General features: G+C 36.2%; 1 long non-coding RNA gene across 1 annotated transcript; it reads left to right on the top strand.

Moving 5' to 3' along the window:
- The first annotated feature begins 11479 nt into the window (after positions 1-11479).
- On the top strand, positions 11480-16796 carry LOC130470523 (uncharacterized). The gene is made up of 3 exons (XR_008931057.1): positions 11480-12364; positions 12749-12811; positions 16505-16796. It is a non-coding gene; the product is annotated as an uncharacterized lncRNA (long non-coding RNA).
- Positions 16797-17915: the final 1119 nt, after the last annotated feature.

The following is a 17915-nucleotide window of genomic DNA, read 5'->3' as shown; positions in this document are numbered from 1 at the left end:
ATCAAGCACCTTATTGATATAAGTGCTTTGACTAAGTCCAATCATCCTTTTAGATATATCTCTGTAAATCTTGATGCCCAATATGTACTGTGCTTCTCCTAGATCCTTCATCGAAAAACATTTCCCAAGCCAAATCTTGACAGAGTTCAACATAGGAATGTCATTTCCGATAAGTAATATGTCGTCGACATATAATACTAGGAAAGCAATTTTGCTCCCACTGACCTTCTTGTATACACAAGATTCGTCTGCGTTCTTGATGAAACCAAAGTCACTGACTGCTTCATCAAAACGTATATTCCAGCTCCTGGATGCCTGCTTCAATCCGTAGATTGACTTCTTTAGCTTGCATACCTTTTTAGCATTCTTTGGATCCTCAAAACCTTCAGGCTGTGTCATAAACACAGTTTCTGTTAAAACGCCGTTTAAGAAAGCAGTTTTGACATCCATCTGCCATATTTCGTAATCGTAATATGCAGCGATTGCTAACATTATCCGAATAGACTTTAGCATTGCAACTGGTGAAAAGGTTTCATCGTAATCCACATCGTGGACTTGCCTGTAACCTTTTGCAACCAATCTAGCTTTGAAAACTTCAAGTTTCCCATCCTTGTCCTTTTTCAGTTTGAAAACCCATTTGCTTCCAATGGCTTGGTAGCCATCTGGCAAATCGACCAAATCCCATACTTGGTTTTCAGACATGGAGTCTAATTCAGATTGCATGGCTTTTTGCCATTGCTTGGAGCTAGGGCTCGTCATAGCTTGTTTGTAAGTCGCAGGTTCATCACTTTCAAGTAATAGAACGTCATAGCTCTCGTTCGTCAAAATACCTAAGTACCTTTCCGGTTGAGATCTATATCTTTGCGATCTACGCGGGGTAACATTTCTAGTTTGACCATGATTCTCACCAGATTCTTCTAAAGATCTCTGAGTTTCATCCTGAATGTCATCTTGAGCATTCTCTAGAGTTTGTTGTTCGACTCGAATTTCTTCGAGGTCTACTTTTCTCCCACTTGTCATTTTGGAAATGTGATCTTTCTCCAAAAAGACACCATCTCGAGCAACAAACACCTTGTTCTCAGATGTATTGTAGAAGTAATACCCCTTTGTTTCCTTTGGATAGCCCACAAGGATACATTTGTCAGATTTTGGATGAAGTTTGTCTGAAATTAATCGTTTGACGTATACTTCACATCCCCAAATCTTAAGAAAAGACACATTTGGAGGCTTTCCAAACCATAATTCGTATGGAGTCTTTTCGACAGCTTTAGACGGAGCTCTATTTATAGTGAGTGCAGCTGTATTTAGTGCATGTCCCCAAAATTCTAATGGAAGTTCGGCCTGACCCATCATTGACCTGACCATGTCTAGCAAGGTTCTGTTCCTCCGTTCCGACACACCGTTCCATTGTGGTGTTCCAGGAGGAGTCAATTCTGATAGAATTCCACATTCTTTCAGATGGTCATCAAATTCATAGCTCAGATATTCACCGCCTCTATCAGACCGCAGTGCCTTAATCTTCTTGCCTAATTGATTCTCTACTTCACTCTGAAATTCCTTGAATTTGTCAAAGGATTCAGACTTATGCTTCATTAGGTAGACATAACCATACCTACTGAAGTCATCAGTGAAAGTGATAAAGTAGCTGAAACCACCTCTAGCATTTGTACTCATTGGTCCACATACATCTGTATGGATTAAACCCAATAGTTCATTTGCTCTTTCTCCAACTTTAGAGAAAGGTTGCTTTGTCATTTTGCCAAGTAAACATGATTCGCATTTACCATAATCCTCTAAGTCAAATGGTTCTAGAATTCCTTCATTTTGAAGTCTTTCTAAGCGTTTCAAGTTTATATGGCCTAATCGACAATGCCACAGATAGGTGAGATCTGAATCATCCTTTTTGGCCTTTTTGGTATTTATGTTATATACTTGTTTGTCGTGATCTAATAAATAAAGTCCATTGACTAATCTAGCAGATCCATAAAACATCTCTTTAAAATAAAATGAACAACTATTGTCTTTTATTAAAAAGGAAAATCCCTTAGCATCTAAGCAAGAAACTGAAATGATGTTTTTAGTAAGACTTGGAACATGGAAACATTCTTCCAGTTCCAAAACTAGCCCGGAGGGCAACGACAAATAGTAAGTTCCTACAGCTAATGCAGCAATCCGTGCTCCATTTCCCACTCGTAGGTCGACTTCACCCTTGCTTAACTTTCTACTTCTTCTTAGTCCCTGTGGATTGGAACATAAGTGTGAGCCACAACCTGTATCTAATACCCAAGAAGTTGAATTAGCAAGTATACAGTCTATAACGAAAATACCTGAAGATGGAACGACTGTTCCGTTCTTCTGATCTTCCTTTAGCTTCAAGCAATCTCTCTTCCAATGCCCCTTCTTCTTGCAGTAGAAGCATTCGGATTCAGAAGTGGGTTGACTAACCTTCCTCTTTACAGATTTGGCGCCAGTTTGCTTAGTTGGGCTGGCCTTGTCGCCACCTTTCTTAGCATTCCTCTTCTTTCCAGATTTCTTGAACTTGCCCCCACGCACCATAAGCACATCCTGCTTATCACTTTTGAGCGTCTTTTCAGCGGGTCTTCAGCATACCGTGAAGCTCAGTGAGCGTTTTGTCCAGACTATTCATACTGTAGTTCAGTTTGAACTGATCATACCCGCTATGAAGAGAATGGAGGATGGTGTCTATAGCCATTTCCTGAGAAAATTGCTGATCCAGCCGACTCATATTCTCAATGAGTCCAATCATTTTGAGAACATGTGGACTTACGGGCTCGCCTTTCTTAAGCTTGGTCTCAAGAATTTGCCTATGAGTCTCGAATCTTTCGACTCGAGCCAGATCTTGGAACATGTTCTTCAACTCACTGATGATTGTGAAAGCATCTGAGTTGATGAACGTTTTCTGCAGATCCGCACTCATGGTGGCGAGCATTAGACATTTCACATCCTTGTTGGCATCAATCCAACGATTGAGGGCTGCCTGAGTGACCCCGTCGCCTGCGGCTTCGGGCATCGCCTCATCTAGGACATACTCCTTTTCTTCCTGCATAAGAACTATTTGCAAGTTCCTTTGCCAGTCAAGGAAGTTTTTCCCGTTCAACTTCTCCTTTTCGAGAATTGATCGAATGTTGAATGAATTGTTGTTTGCCATATTAAAAACTACAATTGAAAAGAATAAACAAATAAATAACCATTCATAGTTTCTCTTAATAAACTTAAATTCTAGCATACATGCATAATTCAATGTTTATTAAGCATTTTATTCAAGTTATGTGTTCCGGCAGGTGTGAATAAAATGATTCCAAGATCCTAAAATCATTGAAGAACTAAGCACAGTTTGTCGACTTAATCCTAAAACATCTTAGGTAAGCAAAAGCCTTTTGCTAATAGTCTAGAAACTATTCTTGGTTGATAGGTACGTCTAAGAACTTATTAGGTAAACCTATCGATTTTGCCACGACATAAAAGGACTCCTTACTTATATCGTTGAGTTTCACCAAAGCTAACATGTACTCACAATTATTTGTGTACCTTGCCCCTTTAGGACCAATAAGTAACACCTCGCTGAGCGAAAACTATTACTAGATTGATGTAAAGGATATCCAAGCAAGTGTATATTTTGGCATGGCACCTTTTAACTCAATTTTTATAGTTTGGAACTTAAGGCTCTTACTATGTTGGTTAGATTTTAAGTGAACTAAAATCCTTAATCATGCAACATAATCAAGCCACAATCTCATGCATAATTAAGACATATTTAAAGAAATAAATAACTTAAAGCATGCATAAGATAAATGTGATCTAGTATGGCCCGACTTCATCTTGAAGCTTTGACTTCAAAGTCCGTCTTGAAAATCTCCGTGGGAGGCACCATTTTCTTCAAATAGGATAAGCTATAATTAAAACTAATTACAACTATTTGATGGTACGCAGACCATATTTGAATTGAAAAATAACTTTGGTACTTTAGACCAATTACATTCAAATTAATGGTGCGCAGACCATATTTTCTATCCTATTTGGGCCATACTAGTCACTTCATAACCTGCAAAACAGTACATATACAATATATACCATTCACCCATTCATTATCATGAATGGCCCACATAGCTGGTTAGTAAAACACATTATGCATCACGTAAACATTTGCAGCAATTAATCAAGGGCACCAATAATCTACCAATTATTCAGTCCTTATTAATTCTAATCAAGTTGTTTTAACCTTAAGGATTTGTAGACCTAATCAAGAGTTTATGACTAAAAGGGCTCCCACTTAAACCAATAAATTCGTATGCTTTACTAATTTTAAACATAAAAAATGTATTTCTAGTCTAACCGGAAACATACAAATTTAATTAAAATTTAAAGCTCATATGAATTTATAATTGAATCCAAAAAGTTTAATTTAATTTCAGTCGTATTTAAATTAATTCATGATTTTAATTTTAGTAAAATATTTAGAATAAATAAAATTTATTATAATTACAATATTCAAAATTAAAATCCAAGAAAATAATTTAAATTATTAATTTTAAAATTAATTAAAATTACGTAAACTGAAAATTTCAAATTAAACATTCAAAACGATCTAATCGCAACGCAAACACCCTACGCATCGCACGCCCATGGGCCACACGCACACAGCCATCGCTGGCCATGTGCGCGCAGCCCATGCGCTCGTCGCATAGCTGCTGCATCTTCCCATCGCAAGCCATCGCACAAGTGGTGCTCGCTGCGCGCGCGCCAGCGCTCGATGCACGCGAGCCATCGCTCGCTGTGCGCGCTCGCCAGCGCTTGCTGCGCGCGCTCCAGCGCTTGATGCACGCGAGCCATCGCTCGCTGTGCGCGAGCAATTGCGCGCGATCAACGCTGGGCGCAGCGCTCGTGGCACGCGAGCTTGCGCTTGCTGCGCGCGAGGCTGCGCGCCCTTGCGCGAGGCAGTGCGCGTTGTGGCGCAGCTCGCTTGCTGCCCACACGCGACTGCCATGCCTTGCCTTCGCCCATGCCCATTCATCCATAGCTCGTGGCCTACGACACAAGGCAGGGCTGCTGCCTTGTGCTCGTGCACCATGCCCCTGCTCATTGCATTCGTGCCGCACGGGCGACGAGCTCCCTTGCTCGTCGTCGCATGCCCGCACTATACAACACCCCTTAAGGGTAACACGAAGCGTCCATTGCTTTGTGCGTGCAAGTTATATGAATGAATCGCATAAAATTTTTAAAATTTATATTTAAAATTAATGACAAATTAATAAATAATATTAATTTCATAATTTTAGGGCGAAAAATCGAAAATTTATTATTCAATTGATTCCCGATTATCATGGATTCAAGCCTAGGTCATAAAAATTTAAAATTTATCATAAATTTATAATTTTTATGGTGGTTTTTAATCATAGGTTTCTAATTAAATTATAATTAATTATGAAAATCAAATTAATTCTAAATTATTCTAATTTTCAACAAATTAATCATAATTACAAATTAGATTGCATAATTAACAAGGCTAGGCATTCAAACTTGTTAAACATATACAGTAGGTCAATCAAAAATTCAAGATTTATCAACAAGAATCGCAAATATTTAATTTAACATCTTAAATTTACAAAATTTTGCATTCGAAAAACTAAAACCTTCGAAAAGTCATAGTTAGACTTCGAATTTGAGAATTCTGGGTTCGGCAGGAAAATATTATTTTTGTCAAAATTTTAGAATGCCTTTTACATGCGGAATTGACACAAAAATCACTCGATTTGGATGAGTAACGAAGAAACTGCCGAAAAACTGTGTACGTATAATTAAATAAACGCAATTTGCAATTAATTAACAATTACGAAAATTAATCACCCCTTTTAATTCTTGCAAATTTGTAATATTTAACCATGTTCATGCAATTTAGATTATGAAAATAATAAGAGGCTCGTGATACCACTGTTAGGTTATGATACATATGACAATTCATAAATCATGCGGAAAAACCATTTAGCCAGGAATACATATTATTTACATGCGGAAAAACCATTTAGCCAGGAATACATATTATTTACACATAATCATATAGCATAGTTTTAGATGCATACTCTTTGTTGCGTGCCTTCCCTAGCTGCGCCCGAACCGAACAAGAACAAGTCTTTAGGACTCCAAGTGTCGTCCCTCCGTAGATAGTCCACAGCACGTCCGGATCCGCCTTAAGATTGACCAACTAGAATCGCCCTTAAGGTACTAAAGATTTTCGGCACTTATAGTCAAGAAATGTGTCTGAATTTTCTCTCAAAAACTCACTTTGAATACTTGAATTAATCTATGAAAATATGTGACCCTAGGCACCTATTTATAGAGTTATGGAAAGGGTTTTGGAATCCTATTAGGATACTAATTTATTTAATTATAACCCTACTAGGACTCTAATATAATCATTATCTAATAGTTTTAGGATTTAATCACACTTCGAATCCCGATTGCTTCAGGATTCCCGCACAAGCATTGCACGAGCACCGTACACCCGCGCAAGCCTTGCGGCCCACGCTAGGCGCACAGCGCTCGGCCCACTGCTGTGCTCCGCGCGCGCGCCCAAGGCCTTGGCTGGGCCTGGCCTTGCGCTGGGCCTGGTCGAGGCTTGGCGTGCGCTGGTGTGCGTTGGCTTGCTGGGCGACGGCCTGGCTTCGTGCTGGGCCTTCGTCTAGCGGGCCTCGTCCGATGCTAATTCGTACGATACGCTTCCGATTAAATTCCCGATTCCGGAATTCATTTCCGATACGAACAATATTTAATATTTCCGATTCCGGAATCAATTTCCGTTTCGAACAAATATTTAATATTTCCGTTTCCGGAATTATTTTCCGATTCCGATAATATTTCCGATTCTGACAATATTTCCGTTTCTGGCAATATTTCCGATTCTGGCAATATTTCCATTTCCGATAATATTTTCCGATACGTACCATGTTTCCGTTTCCGGCAACATCTACGACTTGGATAATATTTATATTTCCGATACGATCCATATTTCCGTTTCCGGCAATATCATCGTTTCCGGAGTATTCATTTCTTGCCTGTGACGATCTCAGCTCCCACTGAAACCAAGATCCGTCGATTCCGAATATCCATAGATGGAGTATTTAATGCCATTAAATACTTGATCCGTTTACGTACTATTTGTGTGACCCTACGGGTTCAGTCAAGAGTAAGCTGTGGATTAATATCATTAATTCCACTTGAACTGAAGCGGCCTCTAGCTAGGCATTCAGCTCACTTGATCTCACTGAATTATTAACTTGTTAATTAATACTGAACCGCTTTTATTAGACTTAACATAGAATGCATACTTGGACCAAGGGCATACTTGCCGGTCTAGCTGTTGCTCCCGGTCATGCTGAAGAGCACTGGCAGCCGCAGAGTGATGTTCTGAGGGGCGAGGCTATCCTTTTTTACCGTCCCAAAGACGGAGGTACACTGGGCTATCGGTCTCTGCGCCAAGTTGTTACACCCGCCGACGGTATACCCCAGGAGATTGAGACGCCGGCTGCACAGTTGATGCATGACCTGTACTCGGTATTTTACTTCCCTCTTTGAGTTGCTTGTTTTTTATACTTGCTTTTATTTTCGGCTCTGAGCGATTTTTTCTTTCAGGTGACGCAATCTGCTACCGAGCTTGTGGAGTGCTATCGGAGCTATCAGCGTCGTTTAAAACGATCGCAAGCTGAGAAAGAGAAGCTTCAGACTGACCTTGCTGAATCGGTCAAGACTGAAGGTGACTGCCGGAAGGAGATTGCGAGACTTGAGCTGGATGTTATTGCCGCAGGCAAGAGGAAGGTTGAACTAGAGCTTCTTCCAGCCAAGTTGACGGCCGAAGAGCAGAAGACGGCTGAGCTGTAGATTAAGCTGGATGCGGCGCTGCAGGCGGCTCAGGATGCTGAAAAAGCTGCTAAGGATGATCGCAAGGCTGTGGCGCTGAAGGCTGTGCAGAAATTTATGAAGTCTGACTTATACTGCGAGGAAATGAAGGGGCGCTACAATGGTGGGTGGACTGCAGCCCATCGTTGTGCCGTCAAAGCCTTGACGCTGACTGAGGCTGCCTGGGGTAAGGTGGAGGGATCCTATGAAGAGGGTGGCCATGTTGATCCGACTGGCATGGAGACCCAGACCTTCCCAGACATCGTCATTCAAAACGCTGACCCTCGCCTTCTGCCCGACAGGGAGATTCCTGAGTCTGCTTACTGGAGTGATGCAGACGGCTCAGCTTGACGGTCTTGGCAGTTATCACCAGGCTCTTCCTGTGGTTCTTCCAACAGTTTTTTCCGGCCTCATACTTGTTAATGTCTGTTGGTAGCTTTTGAATATCATTTAGCAGATGTAATTTATAAACAATTTCCTTTTTTGGTACCTCTTAGCTGTTTGTGGCACTTTGTCTTTTGCCGTGTATTAACTGTTTCAAGAACGTTATTTTCGTCTTGACTGCGCCGTCTGAGGCGTATGTTTGTGCCTTTTAGCAGCTACTCACTCCGCATTTAGTTATTTTTGGGTGGTGGCTGTCGTCCCTGTGTTTGTTTAACATCTATGTGATGCACTTGATGGATTATCCGCTTGTTTTTATTTTATTCAATTTGTCACTTAGTGGCGTCTTCTTGCCTTCGATTTTATTATATATTGCATCTTTCCTCTTTGTCGACTGGGCCAATGTGTTCAACCTTTGCATATGTTTATGTCGTATTTTGCCTCGTTGCTGACTGAGCCAATGTGCTCACCCTTAGATTTCATTTATATCGTATCTTGCATCACTGCTGACTGAGCCAATGTGCTCAACTTTCGATTTTAATTTTTATCGTATCTTGCATCATTGCTGACTGAGCCAACGTGCTCAACCTTCGATTTAATTTATATCGTATCTCGCATCATTGCTGACTGAGCCAATGTGCTCAACCTTCGATTTAGTTTATATCGTATCTCGCATCATTGCTGACTGAGCCAATGTGCTCAACCTTCGATTTAGTTTATATCGTATCTTGCATCATCGCTGACTGAGCCAATGTGCTCAACCTTCGATTTAGTTTATATCGTATCTTGCATCATTGCTGACTGAGCCAATGTGCTCAACCTTCGATTTATATCGTATCTTGCAACATTGCTGACTGAGCCAATGTGCTCAACCTTTTATTTCGTTTTGTCGTATCTTGCCACATTGCTGACTGAGCCAATGTGCTCAACCTTTTATTTCGTTTTGTCGTATCTTGCCACATTGCTGACTGAGCCAATTGTTCCGGTAGCGGACTTGGAACAGGAAAGGGATGACTGACTCCCGACTGAGATTGCTGACTGGATCCTGCACAGTGAAACCGTTAACTAGCCTCGGGGGTGATCCGAGAATTACCCCTCCGATGCTTAAGTCAGATTATGCTGGTAGCTCTGTAATAAATGCTTATAAGAATGATAGGGCTGGAATTGCGTACCTTTGGCATTGATGGGGGTCCGTATATATAGACGGGTTATTTGTACGGAGGACCCGGGTTATTACCCGTTGGTTCCGGATCCTCCCTTTCGGCTCTGATAGGTAGATGATGTCAGAGCAATGCCGACTGGGATTGTAAACCCTGGATGCCGACTGCACCTTTGGTGCTTCTTGTGAGTATATGTCTATGATACAGTTGTTATGGGTTGTCCTACCGGCATACCGGTAGGGCTACCCGTACACCACCAATTTTTTATTTTTTTTATTTTTTTTAATGTGATAAAGACAGGTTGAAGTAACATACTATTTCTGTTTTGAAATAAAAGGAACACTTTGGCTTTTGACACTATTTCCAAATTTTAATTTCACTATCATTTGTGATTTATGGTTAAGGAAATACATAGTCGTGTGAGGTCTTATTTGATTCGTCTCAATATGTATTTTCGAAATATCAACTTTTATAATTTTTAACGAAAATTAGAGATATTAATGTCAAAACATTAATTTACATTGGCAAGCGCGAAAAGGTAAAATGTCTCCATTATTTCGAAACGGAGGGATTATCCCCTAACAACAAATATGAATGTCTGATATTGGTGAAAAATAAGTGAGTTAATCAGTTATAAGGTTAGGAGACTACTCATTTTAATGCCATATTTTTCAGGTGGAACATCTTTGGACTTGTTAAATGGATTATCTCTCTTGATGACGGGTACGACTCAAGTCCGTATTTAATATGGTACCAGAATCAGACCCATGACTTAAACCTTGGACCGTTAACAGTCAAACTAAAAATGGATCCTGTGATATCCCGTTTTATTGGGTCACTTTGATTTTGATGGATTGTAATCATATTCATAAGGATCAAACTATTTGCCAACTCTACAACCACACTAAAGCAAATGATTTTATTGATTACAATAGTAAAAAAAATGATGCATCAACTGTAAAAACAACACCGTAAAAATGATTTTATTGATTACAATACAACAACGCTAAAGTGATATACAAAAATGCGATTGTGTAATACGGAGTACGTGCAAAAATGCAATTGTGTAACGAAATACATATGCGGCAGTTGGAGCACTATATATGGATTATGGATAGATAGATAGATAGATAGATTCACCTGAAGTTCTCATAAAAAAAAACCATAAACAGAAAGGAAACGACCGTGATTGTATAGTAACAGTTGCAATGTTGGTGTTTTTATGAGGTTATGACTCGTAAGTAGTAACGTGTTGAACCACAACTCCACCACTGATGTCATTTTTGTGTGCATGCATAACAAGAAACGGACAACCATGCAAATTAGTGATGATAATTAATTGACGCACATCAAATTTTCTTGTTTCTACACTTCCTCCGCTCCAGAAGACCAGAATAGTCGGGAGTTGCTCGTTTTTAAATACTTACAACATTGGTAAAAGACTAAACTTATTTAATTATTTCTGTAATACCCGAATTTTTAAAACTCGATTAATTATGCTTAATTATTTTTATTTAGCTTAAAATCGTTTTAAATCCTAAATTTGAACTTTATTTTAATTAACGAAGTTTTATTTCGCTTGAATTTTTAATATTGCTACACGATCTATTTTTCAGTTTATAATTTAATTTTCATATTTACGAGCTTAACGAACTTTTTTTAAATTTTAATTATTTTCAGATTTCTAAATTTATTTTATTCGGAAACTAAATTAATTATTTAACGTTCTTATTTTATTCAGAAACTAAATTTATTTTTCGTTAACGATATTTAATAAAGAATTATTTAAAAACTTAGTTCTAATTAAACATTTTTATTTTTATCAATTGCTGAAAATAGAAACCAATTTTCTGAAATTTAGCCTAACTAAGTGAAATTACCAAAATAACCCTAAGCAAACTTCACTTTCTCTTCTTTTTTTGTCGTGTAAATGCCAGTGTACTTGGCAAGCATGGAGCTTGCCATGCAATTCCACTTTTTGACTTCCCTTCTTCCCTAAATTCAGTCTACATTCAACCTTGAGCCCCAAGCAAATTTTCCTTCTCATTCTCTCTATTTTTCTCTACAAATCAACCATATATGCCCAAGGGAATTCTAACCAAAAACAAAATCAAATTTCAATTTTTATTTCTCTTGTTTTTCTGTGATTCGAACCACCAAACCACCACCAATAACCACCGTCCACCACCACTGCAACCACCGATCACCACCACTGCCACCTCCGTCCAACCACCCATACTCGACCACCTAACACCACCCTAACCTCCGTCGGCCACCGCAGCACCCCACCAAACTTCCCTGCCCTCTCATCCCACGCAACTCCCTACTCCTCTCTTCTCTCCTTCGCCGAGCCACCAGGGCCACAACCACCACACCACCATCACCACCAGCAACATGTCCACCCAAAAACACCACCACGCCCCACCGTACTTTCCCCTGCTCTCCTCCTCCTTCGTCGCAACTCCTCTGCCCTCCCCTGCCTCCCTTTTTCCTCGTTTCCCTAGCTGCGCCACCACACCGCAACCACCACACCCCGTCACCCTCACCAATCGGTGAACCAAGCTCCGCCGTCCCAAATTTCCCGGCGAGCCCCCACTGCCTCCTCCCAGAACCACCCCAAAGCACCCCTCAAACTCCCCCTTGTTATTTCCCTGTTCGTGCTCCCCTCCCTCTCTCCCGTCGTTTTTCCGCCGCAAGACAACCACCACCACCGTCGCCTCCGGCGCGGGTTCGCGTGGCTGCGTCGCCCAGCTCAACCGCCCTCCCTCCTCTCCTCCTTCCTTCGTGCTCCCCCAGCTTCGTGCCCTCCCTGCCTGCTCAGAAAACCAAAATCAATTAAGTTTCAATTTGAAACTTAATTGATTCTCCTTAAACACATAATAAGTTGGGCTATATCTCATTTGGGCCTTTTGGTGAGTTAAAAAGCAAATTATATTTTCAGATTTTCTAAGTTATCATTTTTATGATTAATAATTCTTATTATATAATTATTTACTAATAAAATGATTCATTATTTTCAGGTTTAATTATCGATTTTACTAAAATAAATTGCTAGCTTGCTTTAGCAAAATCGAATTTATATAATATTTTTTATGTAAATCGATTTATGAAATTTATAAATATATTTCGATTAAAATTTCGTTTAATAATAATATTTAAATAAAATTCGAAAATTATACTTTTTATAAAAATTCGTTAATTATAAATTCATTACTTATAAATTTATTATTTATAAAATATTGATTTTAGATTATTTATCGTTGTAATACTAATTCAATAATTTAATATTCTGAAAGAAATTGGACTCGGAGCTCAGGAAGAACGATCCATCAGACGGGTAGTATAAAACTACGTTTGAGGTAACGACTATTGCTAGTACCCGCAATTTCTCCCTCTCGAATGATCCCAAAAATATTTAGTAAGTTGTATACAACAATAAAAAGAAATGGTAACCGCGAAACTCCGCTCTCATACCAACAAAAGTAAAAGTTTCACTGTCCTTGTAAAACAATAAAAGAATATCTTATTAATCCACTTGCAACGTAATTTATTAATTTCTTTAAATATTCAATCCTTTTCTTAAAATGGTGTGTGTCTGATCTACACATTGCGAATATTATAAAACGAAGAGAGTATACATTTTCTATCTCATACCAACCAACATCTTGTGCTTGTATAGTTGTATGTCGATCAGAGGAGTATAAGGGGGGGTCGGGGAAAATGAAATGAAAATTAATTACATACTCCCAATTAAAAATAATAAAAGACGAAAACTAGAGTCAAGAAAGAACTAGGCTTAAATTTGTCGTGGTCGTGATCGTCTTGTATAATAAAGCCGGAAATGGAATTGTAAAAATGGTGGAAGTGTGTGGTGTATGCTGGAAGAGTGGAGTAAAGGGAGTGAAGCGGGTCCATGAAAGCAAGCGAGTGGCTAATGTACAATTTCTATGTCTCACTCACTCGTTTGCTTTCCCCGGCTACCCCAACGTAACCCCACTGCATCTCCCATCTTCTACTTACAACCAATCACTTCCTGATTCCCATCGTGTTTTCTAGCAACCCCCTTTAAACCACTTAACTCCGTTAATGGTCTAGTAACTTGTTATTTAGTATGGTAACTTTATTGTTTTTATTGTTTTACTCTTAGTTATCACATGTATTTACACTAATATAAACCTGGTCCATGCTAACTTAGCGTGGATCAGGACAACGGAGTAATTTTTATGGGTAACATATGTAACTGTCACGTGACAGTTATTTTGTAATTTTAAATAGTAACTATATGCGTATTACAGTAACTATGTGTTTTAAAGAGTTATTATGTGTTTTGAAGAGTTTTAATGCGATTTGTGTCTAGCCCACTTTATATACGTTTTAAACTTTTTTATTTTTCAAAATTTCAGATCTACATTCTGTTCATTCTCTTTCATTTTCTCTCTCTTCATTTTCTCTCTATGCTTTTCAAAATTTAGCCCAAATTTCTAGATTTTGTTCGATTTTTTTCGTAATTATCTTATAATTCTTATGATTGGATCTATTTGATGAGGAAAAATTGGAGGAAGTAGTAGATCAAGAAGGAGGTTCATCGTTGCCGAAATCGAATCGAAGAATTTGAGCTCGCCTACAAATCTTCACAAGAATTTTTAGAGATCACATTTCGGTTTATTGTTTTTTAAAGAATTTTAAGTCTATTTTTATTTAAAATTGAAAATATTTGTTGTTTTGAAGAAATTAATGTTTGTGTTTTACCGAAGTATCGTTTTCACTTCGCGAATTTGATCAGTGACTTCACGATTTTAAATAGTAACTATATGAGTAATACAGTAACTATATGGTTTGAAGAGGTACTATGTAATTTTAATGGTTACTATATGTGTACAATAGTTACTATATCATTTTAATGGTTACTATATGTGTACAACAGTTACTATATGTGTACAATAGTTATTATTTTGTTGAGTGATTCGAAATGTTTGTTGTTTTGTTGAAATTAGGGTTAGTGTTTCACATAGTTAGTATATAAATGATATAGTCACCTTTAATTTATGTTGCGAATTAGTGTTTTTAATAGTCACTGGAATGTTCGTTGTGTTTATGTTAGTAGTAGTTTTTAGAGTAACTATACTTTTTTTAAAAGTTACTATAACTTTAAAACAGTAACTATGTGTTTAAAATAGTCACAATATTTTTTAGAAAGTTATTATAAGTTTAAAACAGTAACTATGTGTTTAAGATAGTTATTATGTTATGAACAGTTTATAGTGACTTTCTGATAAATAATAGTTACTATACGATTACATTATGTACTATGTTATTTAGAGTATGTATTTGTCCGCTTCTTAGATAGTGACTATATGATTATAATGGTTACTATATGTGTTCAATAGTTACTATATTTTAATAATAGTCACTATATGTTTTATATAGTTACTATATGGTTCATATAGTTACTATATATTTGATATTTGTAAAAGAAAATAATACGAAGTATCAATCACATGTTATTCCAGGTCCTAAAGTTGCACTATCTAGTGACGAATCTCCAAAAATACTTTACAATATCATTTGTATAAGAAGAAATAATGCCTTAAGTTTAGGAAAAAAGAGACAAAGGCTGTGAACTTTAAGAATTGATGGAGCAAAGCACAAGAGGTAGAAATAGTGTTTGTTGTTTGGGTGAAATTAGGGTTAGTGTTTCATATAGTTAGTATATAAATGATATAGTTACCTTTAATTTATGTTGCGAAATAATGTTTTTAATAATCATTGGAATATTCATTGTGTTTATGTTAGTAGTAGTTTTTAGAGTAACTATATTTTTTAAAAAGTTACTATAACTTTAAAACAGTAACTATGTGTTTAAAATAGTTACTATATTTTTTAGAAAGTTATTATAAATTTAAAATAATAACTATGTGTTTAAGATAGTTACTATGTTAAGAACAGTTTATAGTGACTTTTTGATAAATAATAGTTACTATACGATTACATTATGTAATATGTTATTTCGAGTATATTTTTGTCTGCTTCTTAGATAGTGACTATATAATTATAATGGTTACTATATTTGTACAATAGTTACTATATTATAATAATAATCACTATTTGTTAAGCTAGTTGTTGTGTGATTATAATGGTTACTAGCTATATGTGTACAATAGTTACTATATTATTATATTAGTTACTATATGTTTGAAATAGGTACTATGTTTATTTTATCATGATGTGTTACCATATGTTTATTTTCTTCAATAGTTACTATATTATTTATATAGTTACTATATGTTTGAAATAGATATTATGTTTATTTTATCATGACTTGTTACCATATGTTTATTTTCTTTAATAGTTATTGTACGTTTTATATAGTTACTATATTTTTGAAATAGGTACTATGTTAGTTTATTATGTTATGTGCATATTTTTATGTTATTCTATATTTTTAATGATATAGTTAATGTATTATGGATAGAGTTACTATATTATTATCACATCAACTATGTCTGCAACTCTGTGACTAAATGACCATCAATAATATTTATAGGTATTATATCTTGTATTATAGTAACTATATGTTTGGTATAGTTTTTTATGTATATTATAATGTTCTTTTCATGTTCTTTGTTGTATTCCATGTTATTAGTAATAAGAGTTACTATGTTATGATCACAACAACTATATGATCATAACAATAACTATATCTACAACCTTGCTCGTATATGACTATCATTAATATTAAGAGTTACTATATCATGTATAATAGTAACTATATATTTTTAATAGTTATTATCTTATCATTATGTTCATTTTATGATCTTTCTTTGTACTCCATGTTATTATTAATAAAAGTGACTATATTATTTTGACAGTAACTATATGACTATAACAATAACAATAACTATATATGCAATTCTGCAAGTATTTTACCATCGTTAATTGTAAGAGTTACTATATGATGCATAATAGAAACTACACGTTTTACATAGTTACTATGTTATTTTTTCATATTTAAATGTTAAATTATTAACTTAGTTTAAATATTATTGATTCAGAAATACAAGAGATTATGCATCCAGAATTGAAATCGTGCAAAGAATAAATTCTGCAAGGAAAACAAAAGCAGGAGGAGAAGAAGAAAATCCTGACAACAATGGAAACCAAGAACGTGGTAGAGGAAGGACATGATGTGTTGGTGGAAAAAAGAGACGTGGTCCACGTGAACGTGTCGATTAGTATTTTTTAGTTCAAAAAACATTTGAGTTTAACATGGTTTATTTATAGATGCAAAGAATTAGAATGTCGTAGCTAAAACAACTAACCAAGTAGTTAATGTTTTCTTTATTATTGTTCAAGAGTTATAATTACTGTTACTTTTGATATAGTTACTCTTTTATATTTCAGTAATTATGTGATATATAATAAAAAAATACTATATGACCTCTAAACCATCTATATCATATTGTTTATTTTTATAATATAGTAATTGTTTTACAGCTAAAGTTATTTTTCTATATAATATAGTTAATCTTTGGATAGAATAATTGTTCTCATCGAAATTACTATATTATTATTATTTATTTCATAGTTACTATTCTGAAAATATAGTTACTTTACAGAACCTATAGTTTCTATAATTTACTCTTTTTTTCTGCAAGAATGAATATATAGTAGTAATTGTTTTACAGTTAAAATTACTTTTCTATATGATATAGTTACTCTTTGGATAAAATAGTTACTCTTATCATTACTATGTTCATAGTTATTATTCTGGAGATATAGTTACTTTACAGAACTACAGTTAATATAATTTACTCACTGTTAAAATTACCTAATTACCTTGGTCCATGGTAATCTTATGGTGGACCGGGTCCATGCAAGTGGAATTGTATCACATGATTACCATGTGACATAATCATCCTAAGATCCTACATAATTTTGTGTGAAGTGTTTTAGGTCATGAATGTAAGTTGGGTTGGTGTGATTGAGCAGCCGCCATATATATACACTGGTTGTTTTTATGATCAATGTGATTGAAGAAAAATTAATGAAACAATAACAAAGCTTCTCTGCCTCTGCTTCTCTCCTTTACTCTTTGTTTGATTTTTTTTTTACAAAAGTGTTCATGGTATCAGAGCACCGGTTCTGAGATAACAAAAAATTGGTAGAGGTTACTATATTCAACATTCCAATCACTCAAACACATTAAACACACAGATATTCAAGAGATTATAACATAAAGCTACAGTTTCTGAATCTGAAACTTTATATTCCTTCACAAAAGACTGAAACTTTAATTCATTATGGCCACCTCTAGCTTCAGTAGTCCACTATGTTTGCATCCATCTGAGGATACAAGCCCTACAAATGTTAGAAAACTGACAAGCACATCAGATTACAAATCTTGGAAAAGATTAATGGAGATTACACGTTCTTTGAAGAGGAAATTGATTTTTGTGAAGGAAT

Source organism: Spinacia oleracea, chromosome 3 (genome assembly GCF_020520425.1).
Source record: "Spinacia oleracea cultivar Varoflay chromosome 3, BTI_SOV_V1, whole genome shotgun sequence".
NCBI classification, from domain to species: Eukaryota; Viridiplantae; Streptophyta; class Magnoliopsida; order Caryophyllales; family Amaranthaceae; genus Spinacia; species Spinacia oleracea.
Note: the sequence above shows the minus strand (reverse complement) of the source record. Positions and strands in the feature narration are given on the sequence as shown.